This window comes from Symphalangus syndactylus, chromosome 22, assembly GCF_028878055.3.
Source record: "Symphalangus syndactylus isolate Jambi chromosome 22, NHGRI_mSymSyn1-v2.1_pri, whole genome shotgun sequence".
Classification (NCBI taxonomy): domain Eukaryota; kingdom Metazoa; phylum Chordata; class Mammalia; order Primates; family Hylobatidae; genus Symphalangus; species Symphalangus syndactylus.
This window is the reverse complement of record NC_072444.2, coordinates 36,624,012-36,643,685: the sequence shown is the minus strand read 5'-3', so window position 1 is coordinate 36,643,685 and position 19,674 is coordinate 36,624,012. Positions and strand designations below refer to the sequence as shown.

The 19,674-nt window shown below is 41.7% G+C and overlaps 1 pseudogene; it reads left to right on the top strand.

Annotated features, from left to right (window-relative positions):
• The first annotated feature begins 7,202 nt into the window (after positions 1 to 7,202).
• LOC129472655 (RING finger protein 145-like) lies at positions 7,203 to 15,938 on the top strand (annotated as a pseudogene).
• Positions 15,939 to 19,674: the final 3,736 nt, after the last annotated feature.

Sequence of the window (19,674 nt, the reverse complement as noted above, 5' to 3'; positions counted from 1 at the left end):
ATTTTGTGAGAGAAATTTACATTCTGTAGAGAATCTCTTTCCCTTTCCAGGTGGTTATGTTGTATGGAGGAGATTAACTGAGAGCCTAGCATCTTTTAAAGGTCTTAATAGAAAACATTTGCCATCTATTGCCTCTACAGGTGGCCACATAACAGACTTCATCTACATAATAAGAATATTGTTCTCCAAAGCCCGCTCTGTTAATCTAGAAACTTTTTCAACTGATTTCAGGTCTTTAGATAAAACCTTAAGTCTTTTAATCAATTGCCAATAAGAAAAACTTTGAATCCACCTGCAAGCTGTAATCCCCTCCCCACACTGCCTCACTTCTAGCTGTTTTGTCTTTATGGACCAAATCAACACATATCTCACATGTACTGATTGATGTCAAATGTCTCTCTAAGACATTAGATATAAGCAGCAATCAAACCACTTTGGACACATGGACACATGTTCTCAAGATCTTCTAAGGTGTGTCACAGGGCATGGTCCTCACATTTGGCCCAGAATAAATCTCTCTAAATATCTTGCAAAGTTGGCTTTTTAAAATTATACTTTAAGTTATGGGATATACGCACAGAATGTGCAGGTTTGTTACATAGGTATACATATGCCATAGTGGTTTGCTGCACCCGTCAACCCATCATCTATATTAGGTATTTCTCCTAATGCTATTCCTCCCCTAGCCCCTCGCCCCCCAACAGGCCCTGTTGTGTGATGTTCCCCTCCCTGTGTCCATGTGTTCTCATTGTTCAGCTCTCACTTATGAGGGAGAACATGCGGTGTTTGGTTTTCTGTTCCTGTATTAGTTTGCTGAGGATGAAGGTTTCCAGGTTCATCCATGTCCCTGCAAAGAACATGAACTCATTCTTTTTTATGACTGCATAGTATTCTGTGATGTATATGTGCCACATTTTCTTTATCCAGTCTATCACTGATGGGCATTTGGGTTGGTTCCAAGTCTTTGCTATTGTCAACAGTGCTGCAATAAACATACACGTGCATGTGTCTTTATAGTGGATTAATTTTTAATCCTTTGGGTATATACCCAGTAATGGGATTGCTGGGACAAATGGTATTTCTAGGTCTAGATCCTTGAGGAATTGCCACACTGTCTTCCACAATGGTTTAACTAATTTACACTCCCACCAACAGTGTAAAAGCGTTCCTATTTCTCCACATCCTCTCCAGCATCTGTTGTTTCCTGACTTTTTAATGATGGCCATTCTAACTGGTGTGAGATGGTATCTCAGTGTGGTTTTGATTTGCATTTCTCTAATGACCAGCGAGGATGATCTTTTTTTCATATGTTTGTTGGCCACATAAATGTTTTCTTTTGAGAAGTGTCTGCTTGTATCCTTCACCCACTCTTTGATGGTTTTTTTTTTTTTAATTTGTCTAAGTCCCTTATAGATTCTGGATATTAGCCCTCTGTCAGTTGGATAGATTGCAAAAATTTTCTCCCATTCTGTAGGTTGCCTGTTCACTCCAATGATAGTTTCTTTTGCTGTGCAGAAGCTGTTTAGTTTAATTAGATCCCATTTGTCAATTTTGGCTTTTGTTGCCATTGCTTTTGGTGTTTTAGTCATGAAGTCTTTGCCCATGCCTATGTCCTAAATGACATTGCCTATGTTTTCTTCTAGGGTTTTTATGGTTTTAGGTCTAACATTTAAGTCTTTAATCCATCTTGAGTTAATTTTTGTGTAAAGTGTAAGGAAGGGGTCCAGTTTTAGTATTCTGCATATGTCTAGCCAGTTTTCCCAGCACCATTTCTTAAATAGGGAATCCTTTCCCCATTGCTTGTTTTTGTCAGGTTTGTCAGAGATCAGATGGTTCTAGATGTGTGGAATTATTTCTGAGGCCTCTGTTCTGTTCCTTTGGTCTATCTATCTGTTTTAGTGTCAGCATCATGCTGTTTTGGTTACTGTAGCCTTGTAGTATAGTTTGAAATCAGGTAGCATGATGCCTCCAGCTTTGTTTGTTTGTTCTTGCTTAGGATTGTCTTCGCTTTACAGTCTCTTTTTTGGTTCCATATGAAATGTAAAGTAGTTTTTTTTCTAATTCTGGAAGAAAGTCAATGGTAGCTTGATGGGGATAGCATTAAATCTATAAATTACTTTGGGCAGTATGGCCATTTTTACAACATGGATTCTTCCAACCCATGAGCATGAAATAGTTTTCCATTTGTTTGTGTCCTCTCTTATTTTCTTTGGCAGTGATTTGTATTTCTCCTTGAGGAGATCCTTCACATCCCTTGTAAGTTGTATTCCTAAGTATTTTATTCTCTTTGTAGCAATTGCGAATGGGAGTTCACTCATTATTTGGTTCTCTGGTTGTCTATTATTTATGTGTAGGGATTCTTGTGATTTTTGCACATTGATGTTGTATCCTGAGACTTTGCTGAAGTTGCTTATCAGCTTAAGGAGATTTGGGGCTGAGAGGATGAGGTTTTCTAAATATACAATCATGTCATCTGCAAACAGAGATAATTTGACTTCCTCTCTTTCTATTTGAATACCTTTATTTCTTTCTCTGGCCTGATTGCTCTGGCCAGAGTTTCCAATACTACGTTGAATAGGAGTGGTGAGGGAGGGTATCCTTGTCTTTTGCTGGTTTTCAAAGGGAATGCTTCCAGTTTATGCCCATTCAGTAAGATATTGGCTGTGGATTTGTCATAAATAGCTCTTACTATTTTGAGATATATTCCATCAATACCTAGTTTACTGAAATTTTTTAGCATGAAGCGGTGTTGAATTTTATCAACGGCCTTTTCTGCTTCTATTGAGATAATCGTGTGTTTTTTCCATTGGTTCTGTTTATGTGATGGATTATGTTTATTGATTTGTGTATGTTGAACCAGCCTTGCATCCCAGGGATGAAGCCAACTTGATCATGGTGGATCAGCTTCTTTATGTGCTGCTGGATTTGGTTGGCCAGTATTTTATTGAGGATTTTTGCATCGATGTTTATCAGGGATATAGGCCTGAAATTTTTTTGATGTTGTGTCTCTGACAGGTTTTGGTATCAAGATGATGCTGCTCTCATAAAATGAGTTAGGGAGGAGTCCCTCTTTTTCTATTGTTTGGAATAGTTTCAGAAGGAATGGTACCAGCACCTCTTTGTACCTCTGGAAGAATTCATCTGTGAATCTGTCTTGACCTGGACTTTTTTTGGTTGGTAGGCAATTAATTACTGCCTCAATTTCAGAACTTGTTATTGGTCTCTTCAGAGATTCGACTTCTTCCTGGTTTAGTCTTGGGAGGGTGTATGTGTCCAGGAAGTTATCCATTTCTTCTGACTTTCTAGTTTATTTGTGTAGAGGTGCTTATAGTATTCTCTAATGGTAGTTTGTATTTCTGTGGGATCAGTGATGATATGCCTTTCATCATTTTTTATTGTGTCTATTTGATTCTTCTCTCTTTTCTTCTCTATTAGTCTGGCTAGAAGTCTATCTATTTTGTTAATCTTTTCAAAAAACCACCTACTGGATTCACTGATTTTTTGAAGGGATTTTTATGTCTCTATCTCCTTCAGTTCTGCTCTGATCTTAGTTATTTATTGTCTTCTGCTAGCTTTTGAATTTATTTGCTCTCACTTCTCTAGTTCTTTAATTGTGATGTTAGTGTGTTGATTTTAGATCTTTCCTGCTTCCTCTTGGGGGCATTTAGTGCTATAAATTTCCCTCTAAACACTGCTTTAGCTGTGTCCCAGAGATTCTGGTACGTTGTATCTTTGTTCTCGTTGGTTTCAAGGAACTTATTTATTTCTGCCTTGATTTCATTATTTACCCAGTAGTCATTCAGGAGCAGCTTGTTCAGTTTTCATGTACTTGTGCAGTTTTGAGGAGTTTCTTAATCCTGAGTTCTAATTTGATTGCACTGTGGTCTGGGAGACTGTTTGTTCTGATTTCTGTTCTTTTGCATTTGCTGAGGAGTGTTTTACTTCCAATAATATGGTCAATTTTAGAATAAGTGCAATGTGGTGCTGAGAACAGTGTATATTCTGTTGATTTGGGGTGGAGATTTATGTAGATGTCCATTAGGTCCACTTGGTCCAGAGCTGAGTTCAAGTTCTGAATATCCTTGTTAATTTTCTGTCTCATTGATCTGTCGAATATTGACAGTGGGGTGTTAAAGTCTCCAACTATTATTGTGTGGGAGTCTAAGTCTCTTTGTAGGTCTCTAAGAACTTGCTTTATGAATCTGGGTGCTCCTGTATTGGGTGAATATATATTTAGGATAGTTAGCTCTTCTTGTTGCATTGATACCTTTACCATTAGATAATCCTCTTCTTTGTCTTTTTTGATGTTTGTGGGTTTAAAGTCTGTTTTATATCACACTAGGAGTGCAACCACTGTTTGTTTTCTTTCCATTTGATTGGTAAATATTCCTGCATCCCTTTATTTTGAGACCTAGGTGAGACATGATGCGTCTCCTGACTACAGCACACCGATGGGTCTTGAGTCTTGATCTAATTTGTCAGTCTCTGTCTTTTAATTGGGGCACTTAACCTGTTTACATTTAAGGTTAACATTGTTATGTGTAAATTTGATCCTGTCATTATGATGTTAGCTGATTGTTGTGCCCATTAGTTGATGCGGTTTCTTCATATTGTTGATGATCTTTACAATTTGGTATGTTTTTGCAGTGGCTGGTACTGGTTTTTCCTTTCCATATTTAGTGCTTCCCTCAGAGGCTCTTGTAAGGCAGGCCTGGTGGTGCAAAATCTCTCAGTATTTGCATGTCTGTAAAGGTTATTTCTCCTTCGCTTATGAAACTTATTTGGCTGGATATGAAATTCTGGGTTGAAAATTCTTTTCTTTAAGAATATTGAATATTGGCCCCCACTCTCTTCTAGCTTGTAGGGTTTCTGCAGAGAAATCTGCTGACAGTCTGATGGGCTTCCCTTTAGGGGTAAACTGACCTTTCTCTCTGGCTGCCCTTAACATTTTTTCATTCATTTCAACCTTGGTGAATCTGAAGATTATGTGTCTTGCAGTTGCTCTTCCCGAGGAGTATCTCTGTGGTGCTCTCTGTATTTCCTGAATTTGAATGTTGGCCTGTCTTGCTAGGTTGGGGAAGTTCTCCTGGATAATATCCTGAAGAGTGTTTTCCAACTTGGTTCCATTCTCCTCGTCATTTTCAGGTACACCAATCAAACGAAGGTTTGGTCTTTTCACATACTCCAATATTTCTTGGAGGCTTTGTTCATTCCTTTTATTCTTTTTTCTCTAATCTTGTGTTCACACTTTATTTCATTAAATTGGTCCTGAATCTCTGATATCCTTTCTTCCACTTGTTCAATTCGGCTATTGATATTTGCGTATGTTTCACGAAGTTGTTGTGCTGTGTTTTACAGCTCCATCAGGTTATTTTTGTTCTTCTTTAAACTGGTTATTCTAGTTAGCAGTTCGTCTAACCTTTTTTTCAAGGTTCTTAGCTTCCCTGCATTGGGTTAGAACACACTCCTTTACCTCGGAGGAGTTTGTTATTACCCACCTTCTGAGGCCTCCTTCTGTCAGTTGGTCAAACTCATTTTCCATCCAGTTTTGTCCCCTTGCTGATGAGGAGTTGTGATCCTTTGGAGGAGAAGACGTGTTCTGGTTTTGGGAATTTTAAGCCCTTTTGAACTGGTTTATCATCTTTGTGGATTTATCTACCTTTGATCTTTGATGTTGGTGACCTTTGGATGGGGTTTCTGTGTGGATGTCCTTTTCGTTGATGTTGATACTATTCCTTTCTGTTTGTTAATTTTCCTTCTAAAAGTCAGGCCCCTCAGCTGCAGGTCTGCTGAGTTTGCTGGAGGTCCACTCTAGATCCTGTTTGCCTGGGTATCACCAGCAGAGACTGCAGAACAGCAAAGATTGCTGCCTGCTTCTTCCTCTGATTCGTCCTAGAGGGGCACCTGCCAGGTGCCTGCTGGAGCACTCCTGTATGAGGAGTCTGTCGGCCCCTGTTGGGAGGTGTCTCCCAGTCAGGAGGCATGGGGGCCAGGGACCCACTTGAAGAGGCGGTCTGTCCCTTAGCAGAGCTGGAGCGCTGTGTTGGGAGATCTGCTCATCTCTTCAGAGCCAACAGGCAGGAATGTTTAAGTCTGCTAAAGCTGTGTCCACAGCCACCCCTTCCCCCAGGTACTCTGTCCCAGGGAGATGGGGGTTTTAACTATAAGCCTAGGATGGCTGCCTTTTTTTCAGAGATGCCCTGCATAGCAAGGAAGAATCTAGAAAGGCAGTCTGGCTACAGCAGCTTTGCCGAGCTGTGGTGGGTTCCGGCCAGTTTGAACTTCCGGTGGCTCTGTTTACACTGTGAGGGGAAAACCGCCTTCTCAAACCTCAGTAATGGCAAACGCCCCGCCGCCCACCAAGCTCGAGCATCCCAGGTCAACTTCAGATCGCTGTCCGGGCAGCAAGAATCTCAAGCCAGTGGATTTTAGCTTGCTGGGCTTCATAGGGGTGGGATCCATTGAGCTAGACCACTTGGCTCCCTGCCTTCAGCCCCCTTTCCAGGGGAGTGAAAGGTGCTCTCTTGCTGGCGTTCCAGGTGCCACAGGAGTATATTAAAAAAAAAAACAACAACAACTCCTGCAGCTAGCTTGGTGCCTGTCCAAATGGCCCAGTTTTGTAGTTGAAACCCAGGGTCCTGGTGGTGTAGGAACCCGAGGGAATCTCCTGGTCTGCGGGTTTTGAATCCCCTGGTCTGTGGGAAAAGTGTATCTGGGCCAGAGTGCACCGTTCCTCACCGCACGGTCTCTCACCCGGCACAGTCCCTCACGGCCTCCCTTGGCTGGGGGAGGGAGTTCCCTGACCCATTGGAATTCCTGGGGGAGGTGACACCCCACCCTGCTTCAACTCGCCCTCCGTGGGCTGCACCCACTTTCTAACCAGTCCCAATGAGATGACCCTCAGTTCGAAATGCTGTCATGGGTGAAAGCAGGAGGCCATGGCCGCTGCCAGCGCGCGCTGCTAAGGGGCTCGGCCCGCGAGCGCCTGCTGCCGCGGACGATGGTGACCGTAAGGGCCGTGCCGCTGCCGCTGCCTCCGCCTCCCCAGAAGCAGCGTCCGAGGCCTGGCGCAGAAGAGCCGCCGCTGTGAGCCGCGCAGTCCCGGCCCCCGCCGCCGCCCGAGGAGAACGGGAGGGCGGGCGAGAGAGCCGGGGAGTTGCGGAGCCCGCCCGCCAGCAGCGCCTCTCCCCAGGGAGGGAGTCCACAGCCTGAGGTTATATCTTAAGTGTGGTGCTGCTAACATTGCCCAGGCAGCAACTGGTTCAGCTTTATCTATATTTTTTGACTGCTCTGCTCCTCTATGCTGGACATCAAATTTCCAGGGACTACGTTCGGAGTGAACTGGAGTTTGCCTATGAGGGACCAATGTATTTAGAACCTATCTCCATGAATCGGTTTACCACAGCCTTAATCGGTCAGTCGGTGGTGTGTACTTTATGCTCCTGTGTCATGAAAACAAAGCAGATTTGGCTGTTTTCAGCTCATGTGCTTCGTCTACTAGCACAACTCTGCCTTGTTCCTTTGGAGACAATTGTTATCATCAATAAATTTGCTATGATTTTTACTGGATTGGAAGTTCTTTATTTTCTTGGGTCTAATCTTTTGCTACCTTATAACCTTGCTAAATCTGCATACAGAGAATTGGTTCAGGTAGTGGAGGTATATGGCCTTCTCGCCTTGGGAATGTCCCTGTGAAATCAACTGGTAGTCCCTGTTCTTTTCATGGTTTTCTGGCTCATCTTATTTGCTCTTCAGATTTACTCCTATTTCAGTACTCGAGATCAGCCTGCATCATGTGAGAGGCTTCTTTTCCTTTTTCTGACAAGTATTGCAGAATGCTGCAGCACTCCTTACTCTCTTTTGGGTTTGCTCTTCACGGTTTCTTTTGTTGCCTTGGGCGTTCTCACACTCTGCAAGTTTTACTTGCAGGGTTATCGAGCTTTCATGAATGATCCTGCCATGAATCGGGGCATGACAGAAGGAGTAACGCTGTTAATCCTGGCAGTGCAGACTGGGCTGGTAGAACTGCAGGTTGTTCATCGGGCATTCCTGCCCAGTATTACCCTTTTCATTGCCGTAGCTTCTATCCTACAGTCTGTGTTAGAAATTGCAGATCCTATTGTTTTGGCACTGGGAGCAACTAGAGACAAGAGCTTGTGGAAACACTTCCGTGCCGTAAGCCTCTGTTTATTTTTATTGGTATTCCCTGCTCATATGGCTTATATGATTTGCCAGTTTTTCCACATGGATTTTTGGCTTCTTGTCATTATTTCCAGCAGCATTCTTACCTCTCTTCAGGTTCTGGGAACACTTTTTATTTATGTCTGATTTATGGTTGAGGAATTCAGAAAAGAGCCAGTGGAAAACATGGATGATGTCATCTACTATGTGAATGGCACTTACCGCCTGCTGGAGTTTCTTGTGGCCCTCTGTGTGGTGGCCTATGGCATCTCAGAGACCGTCTTTGGAGAATGGACAGTGATGGGCTCAGTGATCGTATTCATTCATTCCTACTATAACGTGTGGCTTCGGGCCCAGCTGGGGTGGAACAGCTTTCTTCTCCACAGGGATGTTGTGAATAAGATTAAATCGTTACCCATTGCTACGAAAGAGCAGCTTGAGAAACACAATGATATTTGTGCCATCTGTTATCAGGTAACTCCTTCAATAAGAATCTGTTTGGGACACTGAATCTGCTGTGATCACGCCTTGCAGTCATTTTTTCCATGCAGGCTGTCTTAAGAAATTGCTGAAGATGGCGGAATAGGAACAGCTCCGGTCTCCAGCTCCCAGCCCCAGCGACACAGAAGACTGGTGATTTCTGCATTTCTGCTTGAGGTACTGGTTTCATCTCACTAGGGAGTGCCTAACAGTGGGTGCAGGACAGTCGGTGAAGCGCACTGTGCGCGAGCCGAAGCAGGGCGAGGCATTGCCTCACTCGGGAAGCGCAAGGGGTCAGGGAGTTCCCTTTCCTAGTCAAAGAAAGGGGAAACAGACGGCACCTGGAATATCGGGTCAGTCCCATCCTAATACTGCGCTTTTCCAGCGGGCCTGGAAAACGGCACACTAGGAGATTGTGTCCCGCACCTGGCTCGGAGGGTCCTAAGCCCACGGAGTCTTGCTGATTGCTAGCACAGCAGTCTGAGATCAAGCTGCAAGGCGGCAGCGAGGCTGGGGGAGGGGCGCCCGCCATTGCCCAGGCTTGCTTAGGTAAACAAAGCAGCCAGGAAGCTCGAACTGGGTGGAGCCCACCACAGCTCAAGGAGGCCTGCCTGACTCTGTAGGCTCCACCTCTGGGGGCAGGACACAGACAACCAAAAACTCAGCGAGAACCTCCACAGCCTTAAATGTCCCTGTCTGACTGACAGCTTTGAAGAGAGTAGTGGTTCTCCCAGCACGCAGCTGGAGATCTGAGAACGGACAGACTGCCTCCTAAAGTGGGTCCCTCACCCCTGAGCAGCCTAACTGGGAGGCACCCCCCCAGTAGGGACAGACTGACACCTCATTCAACCGGGTACTCCTCTGAGACAAAACTTTCAGAGGAACTATCAGACAGCTGAATTTGTGGTCTCACGAAAATCCGCTGTTCTGCAGCCACCGCTGCTGACACCCAGCCAAACAGGGTCTGGAGTGGACCTCTAGTAAACTCCAACAGACCTGCAGCTGAGGGTCTTGTCTGGTAGAAGGAAAATTAACAAACAGAAAGGACATCCACACCAAAAACCCATCTGTACATCACCATCATCGAAGACAAAAAGTAGACAAAACCACAAAGATGGGGAAAAAACAGACCAAAAAAACTGGAAACTCTAAAAAACAGAGCACCTCTCCTCCTCCAAAGGAATGCAGTTCCTCACCAGCAACGGAACAAAGCTGGATGGAGGATGACTTTGATGAGTTGAGAGAAGAAGGCTTCAGACGATCAAACTACTCTGAGCTACGAGAGGAAATTCAAAACAATAGCAAAAAAGTTAAAAACTTTGAAAAAAACTTAGAAGACTGGATAACTAGAATAACCAATGGAGAGAAGGGCTTAAAGGAGCTGACGGAGCTGAAAGCCAAGTTTCGAGAACTACGCGAAGATTGCAGAAGCCTCAGTAGCAGATGCGATCAACTGGAAGAAAGGGTATCGCTGATGGAAGATGAAATGAATGAAATGAAGAGAGAAGGAAAGTTTAGAGAAAAAAGAATAAAAAGAAATGAACAAAGCCTCCAAGAAATTTGGGACTATGTGAAAAGACCAAACCTACGTCTGATTGGTGTACCTGAAAATGATGGGGAGAATGGAACCAAGTTGGAAAACACTCTGCAAGATATTATCCAGGAGAACTTCCCCAATCTAGCAAGGCAGGCCAGCATTCAGATTCAGGAAATACAGAGAACGCCACAAAGATACTCCTCGAGAAGGGCAACTCCAAGACACATAATTGTCAGATTCACCAAAGTTGAAATGAAGGAAAAAATGTTAAGGGCAGCCAGAGAGAAAGGTCGGGTTACCCACAAAGGGAAGCCCATCAGACTAACAGCTGATCTCTCAGCAGAAACTCTACAAGCCAGAAGAGAGTGGGGGCCGATATTCAACATTCTTAAAGAAAAGAATTTTCAACCCAGAATTTCCTATCCCGCCAAACTAAGCTTCATAAGTGAAGGAGAAATAAAATACTTTACAGACGAGCAAACGCTGAGTGATTTTGTCACCGCCAGGCCTGCCCTAAAAGAGCTCCTGAAGGAAGCACTAAACATGGAAAGGAACAACCGGTACCAGCCCCTGCAAAAACATGCCAAACTGTAAAGACCATCGAGGCTAGGGAGAAACTATAGCATCTAATGAGCAAAATAACCAACTAACATCATAATGACAGGATCAGATTCACACATAACAATATTCACGTTAAATGTAAATGGGCTAAATGCTCCAATCAAAAGACATAGACTGGCAAACTGGATAAGGAGTCAGGACCCATCAGTGTGCTGTATTCAGGAAACCCATCTCACGTGCAGAGACACACATAGACTCAAAATAAAGGGATGGAGGAAGATCTATCAAGCAACTGGAAAACAAAAAAAGGCAGGGGTTGCAATCCTAGTCTCTGATAAAATAGACTTTAAACCAACAAAGATCAAAAGAGACAAAGAAGGCCATTACATAATGGTAAAGGGATCAATTCAACAAGAAGAGCTAACTATCCTAAATATATATGCACCCAACACAGGAGCACCCAGATTCATAAAGCAAGTCCTCAGTGACCTACAAAGGGACTTAAACTCCCATACAATAATAATGGGAGATTTTAACACCCCACTGTCAGCATTAGACAGATCAACGAGACAGAAAGTTAACAAGGATATCCAGGAATTGAACTCAGCTCTACATAAAGTGGACCTAATAGACATCTACAGAACTCTCCACCCCAAGTCAACAGAATATACATTTTTTTCAGCACCACACCACACCTATTCCAAAATTGACCACATAGTTGGAAGTAAAGCTCTCCTCAGCAAATGTAAAAGAACAGAAATTATAACAAACTGTCTCTCAGACCACAGTGCAATCAAACTAGAACTCAGGATTAAGAAACTCACTCAAAACCACTCAACTACATGGAAACTGAACAACCTGCTCCTGAATGACTATTGGGTACATAATGAAATGAAGGCAGAAATAAAGATGTTCTTTGAAACCAATGAGAACAAAGACACAACATACCAGAATCTCTGGGACACGTTCAAAGCAGTGTGTAGAGGGAAATTTATAGCACTAAATGCCCACAAGAGAAAGCAGGAAAGATCCAAAATGGACACCCTAACATCACAATTAAAAGAACTAGAAAAGCAAGAGCAAACACATTCAAAAGCTAGCAGAAGGCTAGAAATAACTAAAATCAGAGCATAACTGAAGGAAATAGAGACACAAAAAACCCTTCAAAAAATTAATGAATCCAGGAGCTGGTTTTTTGAAAAGATCAACAAAATTGATGGACCGCTAGCAAGACTAATAAAGAAGAAAAGAGAGAAGAAACAAATAGATGCAATAAAAAACGAAAAAGGGGATATCACCACCAATCCCACAGAAATACAATCTACCATCAGAGAATACTACAAACACCTCTATGCAAATAAACTAGAAAATCTAGAAGAAATGGATAAATTCCTCGACAAATACACCCTCCCAAGACTAAACCAGGAAGAAGTTGAATCTCTGAATAGACCAATAACAGGTTCTGAAATTGTGGCAATAATCAATAGCTTACCAACCAAAAAGAGTCCAGGACCTGATGGATTCACAGCTGAATTCTACCAGAGGTACAAGGAGGAACTGGTACCATTCCTTCTGAAACTATTCCAATCGATAGAAAAAGAGGGAATCCTCCCTAACACATTTTACGAAGCCAGCATCGTCCTGATACCAAAACCTGGCAGAGACATAACCAAAAAAGAGAATTTCAGACCAATATCCTTGATGAACACTGATGCAAAAATCCTCAATAAAATACTGGCAAACCGAATCCAGCAGCACATCAAAAAGCTTATCCACCATGATCAAGTGGGCTTCATCCCTGGGATGCAAGGCTGGTTCAACATACGCAAATCAATAAATGTAATCCAGCATATAAACAGAACCAAAGACAAAAACCACATGATTATCTCAATAGATGCAGAAAAGGCCTTTGACAAAATTCAACAACCCTTCATGCTAAAAACTCTCAATAAATTAGGTATTGATGGGACGTATCTCAAAATAATAAGAGCTATCTACAACAAACCCACAGCCAATATCATACTGAATGGGCAAAAACTGGAAGCATTCCCTCTGAAAACTGGCACAAGGCAGGGATGCCCTCTCTCACCGCTCCTATTCAACATAGTGCTGGAAGTTCTGGCCAGAGCAATCAGGCAGGAGAAGGAAATAAAGGGTATTCAATTAGGAAAAGAGGAAGTCAAATTGTCCCTGTTTGCAGATGATATGATTGTATATCTAGAAAACCCCATTGTCTCAGCCCAAAATCTCCTTAAGCTGATTAGCAACTTCAGCAAAGTCTCAGGATACAAAATTAATGTACAAAAATCACAAGCATTCTTGTACACCAATAACAGACAAACAGAGAGCCAAATCATGAGTGAACTCCCATTCACAATTGCTTCAAAGAGAATAAAATACCTAGGAATCCAACTTACAAGGGATGTGAAGGACCTCTTCAAGGAGAACTACAAACCACTGCTCAATGAAATAAAAGAGGATACAAACAAATGGAAGAACATTCCATGCTCATGGGTTGGAAGAATCAATATCGTGAAAATGGCCATACTGCCCAAGGTAATTTATAGATTCAATGCCATCCCCATCAAGCTACCAGTGACTTTCTTCACAGAATTGGAAAAAACTACTTTAAAGTTCATATGGAACCAAAAAAGAGCCCGCATCGCCAAGTCAATCCTAAGCCAAAAGAACAAAGCTGGAGGCATCACGCTACCTGACTTTAAACTATACTACAAGGCTACAGTAGCCAAAACAGCATGGTACTGGTACCACAACAGAGACATAGATCAATGGAACAGAACAGAGCCCTCAGAAATGATGCCGCATAGCTACAACTATCTGATCTTTGACAAACCTGACAAAAACAAGAAATGGGGAAAGGATTCCCTATTTAATAAATGGTGCTGGGAAAACTGGCTAGCCATATGTAGAAAGCTGCAACTGGATCCCTTCCTTACACCTTATACAAAAATTAATTCAAGATGGATTAAAGACTTATATGTTAGACCTAAAACCATTAAAATCCTACAAGAAAACCTAGGCAATACCATTCAGGACATAGGCGTGGGCAAGGACTTCATGTCTAAAACACCAAAAGCAATGGCAACAAAAGCCAAAATCGACAAATGGGATCTCATTAAACTAAAGAGCTTCTGCACAGCAAAAGAAACTATCATCAGAGTGAACAGACAACCTACAGAATGGGAGAAAATTTTTGCAATCTACTCATCTGACAAAGGGCTAATATCCAGAATCTACAATGAACTCAAACAAATTTACAAGAGAAAAACAAACAACCCCATCAAAAAGTGGGCAGAGGACATGAACAGACACTTCTCAAAAGAAGACATTTATGCAGCCAAAAAACACATGAAGAAATGCTCCTCATCACTGGCCATCAGAGAAATGCAAATCAAAACCACAGTGAGATACCATCTCACACCAGTTAGAATGGCCATCATTAAAAAATCAGGAAACAACAGGTGCTGGAGAGGATGTGGAGAAATAGGAACACTTTTACACTGTTGGTGGGACTGTAAACTAGTTCAACCATTGTGGAAGTCAGTGTGGCGATTCCTCAGGGATCTCGAACTAGAAATACCATTTGACCCAGCCATCCCATTACTGGGTATATACCCAAAGGACTATAAATCATGCTGCTATAAAGACACATGCACACGTATGTTTATTGCGGCACTATTCACAATAGCAAAGAGTTGGAACCAACCCAAATGTCCAACAATGATAGACTGGATTAAGAAAATGTGGCACATATACACCATGGAATACTATGCAGCCATAAAAAATGATGAGTTCGTGTCCTTTGTAGGGACATGGATGAAACTGGAAAACATCATTCTCAGTAAACTATCGCAAGGACAAAAAACCAAACACCGCATGTTCTCACTCATAGGTGGGAATTGAACAATGAGAACTCATAGACACAGGAAGGGGAACATCACACTCCGGGGACTGTTGTGGGATGGGGGGAGGGGGGAGGGACAGCATTAGGAGATACACCTAATGCTAAATGACGAGTTAATGGGTGCAGGAAATCAACATGGCACATGGATACATATGTAACAAACCTGCACAATGTGCACATGTACCCTAAAACCCTAAAGTATAATAAAAAAAAAGAAATAAAAATAAAAAAAATAATAATGGAATAATATTAAATCTAAAAAAAATAAATAAATAAATAAAATAAAATTAAAAAAAAAAAAAAAAGAAAAGAAATTGCTGTATGTCCAGGAGACCTGCCCTCTGTGCCACTGCCACCTGAAAAACTCCTCCCAGCTTCCAGGATTAGGAACTGAGCCAGTTCTACAGCCTCATGCTGGAGCTGAGCAAAACCTCATCCATCATGTTTCAGGTAGGTACTGAACCCCCAGGCCAAGAGCATACTCCAGGGACCAGGATACAGGAAGGTCCTAGGGACAATAATGAGCACATCGCCAGATGACCAGATAACCAGGAAGGGGCTTTTGACCCCAAAGAATATCCTCACAGTGCAAAAGATGAAGCACATCCTGTTGAATCAGCCTAGAGGAGAAGCAGCAGGAATGATGCTTCGATACTCTGGAGGAGAAGTTAACTCAAGATGGAATTCATGTTCTGATTTGAGGAATGAAAATGAGATGATCAGGCAGGAAATTGACATTCCGAGGATCTAATCGAGGAAGTACTCTCAGTGGGGACCACCTGCTTTCATCCCCTGACATTGTGGGAGAAATTTTGCAATGTATGCTAATCAAAATATATTTATATGTCCTATGCTGATGTTATATAGAGGTTTGTGAAGAAAATTCAACCTCGACAACTTCAGAAACTGCCCCTGATGTGTGTGAGAGAGAAATAAAATCAGATTTTGAGTGTTGAAGGGACTGAGGAAGTGAGGATAAAGAGCATGAGGACAGCATGGAAAGAAGGAAGCAGAAGTGGAAATGAACTTTCACTCTCCATGGGACAGATCACTCTCATTATCAAGTCTGAATAGCAACCAGCCCTCTCCACCCGCTTTCTCCTCAGTTAATTGGAACTCAGTCAGGTGATTATTGAGTCTTATACAGCACTGAAATGAAATCAAAGATGACGAGGCATTGATTGTATTCAAAGATTGAAGCACGCTCATACTTCATATGTGCTTTAGGAAAGGGGTGGGTGGGCACTTGGGCCTTGCGGGTGCATTCATGTAACCTGAGACTCTTGAACTTTATGACAGAGTCTTCAATATTTTTATGTATATGAAACTTTTGTTAATATGTTGTATACTTCGCTGGCTGTGTGAAGTAAACTAAAACTCTAATGAACACTTTGGAGTCTGCTTTAGTGAAGGAGACCAAAGTGGGAAGGGCTTTAGGGCACTGATAGAGGCCCTGGGTGTGCTTTTCAATCCTGTGTAATGTTTAATTCTTGCAACTGAATCAAAACAGTGTTAAATTATGGCAATATTTGCACTTTGGGAATGAGTACATAACTGTATGATCACACTCTGCAAATGCCACTTTTAAAGCTGTTAACAGACGTTGCACCTTTTCTTTGACAAGGATGTGTCATATTTAAATTTTTACATTCATCCTGGCTACAGGTAGAACTGGGGGGGATGTAATTTTTTGTGGGAATTTTGGTATGAAAAGAAACTAGTCATTTATTTATACAATAGGTTTGGCTCAAAAAGTGTTTTTCAGACCTCGGTATTCCTAATGTGAGATGTGACTTTATTTTATTTTTAGTAGCAAATTTGGATGTAGACTGACAGACATAGCTGAATGTCTTAATAAATTTAAATTTGAAGATAAAAAAAAAGAAATGCTGACATCACCTGCCTTCTGTGTTGATCTTGCTGGGAGCTACAGACCAAAGCTGTTCTTATTCGGCCATCTTGCCAGCCACACCTGTCAAACCTCAAAGTTGGCTTTTTTATCAATAGTTCTAATAGAACCTATTCTGTGGTCTTTGTTACATTCACAGGCATGATATTAATAAAATATTAGTTACTAAAAATAAACACATGTTGGCAGTTTCTTCTGAAGTTACACATAAATGAATTATGGAACTAAGTGTAAATGTTTCAAAGTATTTATGCAAGTTATTTCAAAAGTTATGTTCCACAGATACTTACATCAGATTCCTTATATCAGCCAATTGTTTGCTTTATGATTTTTTCATTTCTTGTAGATGATCACACCCGATCTTTTATAGGCCTTTATTGTAGAAAATTGTCTAAAATTAGTCAGGGATACATTTGAAAGTCATTGATGCAGTGGCTGCCAGAATTGGAGTGCATTTTCTCTGCAGCCACCAGACATGCAGATTCCTCCAGTGCACCTTACTTTTGTTTTCTGCTTGGCTTTGGGTCTTAATCTTGTGCTATCCCCAGAGACTCTTTTTTCATCTCTATATGGTCATGCCAAAGCCACATGGACCTGACAATTGTCAATGTGGTGGGAGGGGTTGCACTGAACAGGCACTCTCTGTCCTTGTGAGGGAGCCATACTCCAGGCAGACATCACAGTACTGGATCAGGGTGTGTCCTTCCAAGTATCCCTGCCCCTCCTACAGGTGCGATGCTGATTCATGCATCTTCCTCCCGTTCCTGGTTAGAGTGTCTCCTTGTTTTTTCCCCGGTCTTCTTTCAGCAGCCACTATGTATTCCCACTGATATCTTCAGCTTCCTCTTTTCTGCCCTTTCCAGCAGGATGAGGCTGTTATTCCTGAGGGAAGAGAGAAGAGGTGGGAGATGAGGCTGTTATTCCTGAGATAAAGGACAGAGCTTTGGAGCTTTTCTTTCCTTCTCTCACAGTTTCTTTGAGTTCCTCCAGTGCCAGTAACACAGAGGTGTTAGTGGCTTTGCCCCTGCATGTTAATTCTTTGGTAATGTAGTGGTGGCCGGTGAGGTGGGTCTGGATGCATTTGAGCCACAGCTGCTATATCTGTATTCAGTAATAAACCTCTCTTTATCCCATTCTCTCTTGTATCCATCCAGCCTTCTGGTAAGCAACAATCTACTCTCTGTCTACAGGAAATCCTGCTTTTTAGTTTTCATGTAAAAGTAAGAAGATGCAATATTTGTCTTTCTTTGTATGTCTTATTTAACTTAACATAATGACTTCTGGTTCCATTCATATTGTTGCAAATGACAAGATATTTTCTTTAATGGCTGAATAATAGTCTATTGCATACATACAACCCATTTTCTCTATCCATTTGTCCACCTACAGACACTGAGGTTACCTTCACATCTGGGCTATTGTGACTAGAGCTGCAAAGAACATGGAGTGCAAATGTCTTTATGAGGTGGTGATTTTATTTTCTTTAGTACATACACAGAAGAGAAATTGCCGAGTCATCAGGTATTTCTATTTTTATTTTATTTGGAGTCTTCATACTACTTTGCACAACAGTGGAAATGCAAACGGAATAACCATTATAAAAAGTAGTTTCAGTTTTGAGGTATGATCCAAAAACAAATGATATTTGATCATGATTCTCACTGGGAGTCCCTAATGGATGTGGTGGAAATGCAGGACATTTTCTAACCTTGTTCAGAAATTTATGAGTTTGTACCATTTTCTTTTTAAGGCTGGAAATTGAATGATTCAATACATACTGTTGGCAGATTTCAGAATGATACAGCAAAAATCTTAGTGAGAAGGCAAGAGAGAGAATGAGAGAGAGAGAGAGTAAGAAAAACTAAATTTAACAAGAGGAGAAAGTGCTGGATATCAGTGTTGTGTTTTGTTCATAGACACATCTGTACTGAGTGAGAAACAGTGAAGTCAAGGGAGGAGTCTAGAACTTGTTCACTTGAAGCAAGAGCATATTTCTCAGAGTCACCTATTGCCACCACATCACAAGGTTGATGAATTTTTGAATGCTATTAAATATGAGCTCCCAGGAAGTAATCATGTTTCCAACAGTTAAAATGCCAGGGGTGGGTCCACATCACTCATACAAAAATACACAAAATTTGCTTTTCATGTATGGCTATCTAGAGAAAAAGTGCATTAAGGAGACTTCAGCAGGTTACAGAGGTCCGTTTAACTTTGGGATGCCATAGGACAGTGCCTCTTAGTGAAGGTTGGTGTATAAATTAATTAGGTCAAAATTCCCTCTGTGGGAGTAGCATTCCACTTGTGTGGAATTTTTAAATCCTTATTGAGTTGTAAAACATAATCCCAAGGACTGACTCCATGGAGTTTTACTGCTGTGTTGATAAAACTATTTAATAAGCTTCCTTCTAGTGTTTCAAGGGAAGTTTTTCTCTAATTTTTTCCCTATATACATTTTTCTGGCTAAAGATAATAAAAAGGCTGTTAAAAAGACATATAGGAAGGGCAGCTTTAATCTTTTGGTGATAGGAGTGAACATAATAAATGAATCTTTTTGAGTGTTCTCCCTCATCCAAATACAATATGGCAAAGGCTAGTATTTGGAAGTGAAATCTCTAAATGTGTTTTTTCCAACTGCCAAGTCATAGGACAATAATAGATACGTCCTTGAGGCAGAGGACCATAATGCCGTGGTGCTAGTAGGATTACACGTGGCCATGGGAGTCCAAGGGTTCCTTGAAATTGTGATAATTTTAATGTAAGAATACCATTCTTTTAAACTTATATGGAAGATTGTGGGAGGTTATACCAATGTAGTACTTTTGTATCAGCCACACATCACACAATCATTTTATAATCGTTCCTTTCACGGGTGTGCTTCACTCCGTTCGTACGAAACCTGGCAGGTCACAGGCTAAAAACACAAAATATGGAAGCTTTTAATCAACTGAAAGGGCTGTAGCCTTTTGTCAAGGAATTATTTAAAGACACAGACAACACAGATAGATGATAAATAAAATACGTTCACATCCCCTCAAGGGTGGAAACTGAGGAAAGCTTGCCTAAATGTGTCCCAAGGTC